The sequence below is a fragment of the Numida meleagris genome, chromosome 32 (genome assembly GCF_002078875.1).
Source record: "Numida meleagris isolate 19003 breed g44 Domestic line chromosome 32, NumMel1.0, whole genome shotgun sequence".
In the NCBI taxonomy this organism is placed as follows: domain Eukaryota; kingdom Metazoa; phylum Chordata; class Aves; order Galliformes; family Numididae; genus Numida; species Numida meleagris.
The window spans coordinates 1334304-1335587 of record NC_034437.1 but is presented as its reverse complement, the minus strand read 5'-3'; the positions used below and the strand labels follow the sequence as shown (position 1 = coordinate 1335587).

The window sequence follows — 1284 nt, the reverse complement described above, 5'->3', positions numbered from 1 at the left end:
CCCAAACCCTCCTGCCCTGATCCCAAACCCTCCTGCCCTGACCCCAAACCTGCCCTGACCCCAAACCCTCCTGCCCTGATCCCAAAGCCTCCTGCCCCAACCCCAAACCCTCCTGGTCCTGACCCTAAACCTTTCTGCTCCAACTCTAAACCCTCTTACCCTGACCCTATGCCCTCCTGCCCCAACCCCAAACCTTCTTTCCCTGACCCCAAACCCTCTGACCTGACCCCAAAACATTCTACCAACCTTAAATCTTTCTACCCTGACCCAAGCCCTCCTGCCCTGACCCCAACCCTCCTGCCCCAACCCCAAACCCTCCTGACCCGACCTCAACCCTCCTGCCCTGACCCCAAACCCTCCTGCCCCAACCCCAAACCTTCTTTCCCTGACCCTAAACCCTCTGACCTGACCCCAAACCATTCTACCAACCTTAAATCTTTCTACCCTGACCCAAACGCTCCTGCCCTGACCCTAACCCTTCTGCTCCGACCCTAAATCCTCCTGCCCTGATCCCAAACCCTTATACCATGATGCTAAACTCTCCTGCCCCAACCCTAACCCCTTCTGTACTGACACCAAACCCTTCTGCCCTGGCCCTAAATCTTTCTACCATGACCCTAAACCTTCCTGCCCTGACCTTGAATCCTCTTACCCTGACCCTAAACCTTTCTGCCCCAACCCCAAACTCTCCTGCCCTGACCCTAACCCTTCTGCCCTGACCTTAAATCCTTCTACCTTGACCCTAAACCTTTCTGCCCTGACCCTAAATCTCTCTACCCCAACACTAAGTCCTCCTGCCCCGACACCAAACCCTTCTGCCCTGCCCCTAAATCTTTCTACCATGACCCCAACTCTCCTGCCCCGGTCCTAAACCCTTCTGCCCAGATCCCAACCTTTCTGCCCCAACCCTAAATCCTCCTGCCCCGACCCTAAACCCTTATACCATGACCCTAACCATTCTGCCCTGACCCTAAACTCTCCTGCTTCAACCCCAAACCTTTCTACCCCGACCCTAAACCCTCTTACCCCAACCCTAAATCCCCCTGCCCTATCCCTAAACCTTCCTACCCTGACCCTAAACTTTCTTCCCCAACCCTAAGACCTCTTACCCTGACCCTAAATCCTTTTGTCTCAGCCTCAAACCCTTCTACCCTCACCACATCCTTTCTGCCCCGACCCTAAACTCTCCTGCCCCGACCCGAAGCCCTTCTAGCCTGACCTTTAACCCTTCTACCCTGACCCTAAATCCTCCTGCCCTGACCCCAAACCCTGCAGCCCCGACCC

At 55.5% G+C, this 1284-nt stretch overlaps 1 protein-coding gene across 2 annotated transcripts in view; it reads left to right on the top strand.

Moving 5' to 3' along the window:
- The window catches only part of LETMD1 (LETM1 domain containing 1), a 30948-nt gene that overhangs the window by 1197 nt on the left and 28467 nt on the right, over positions 1-1284 (top strand). The gene's annotated exons all lie outside the window — the stretch shown is intronic.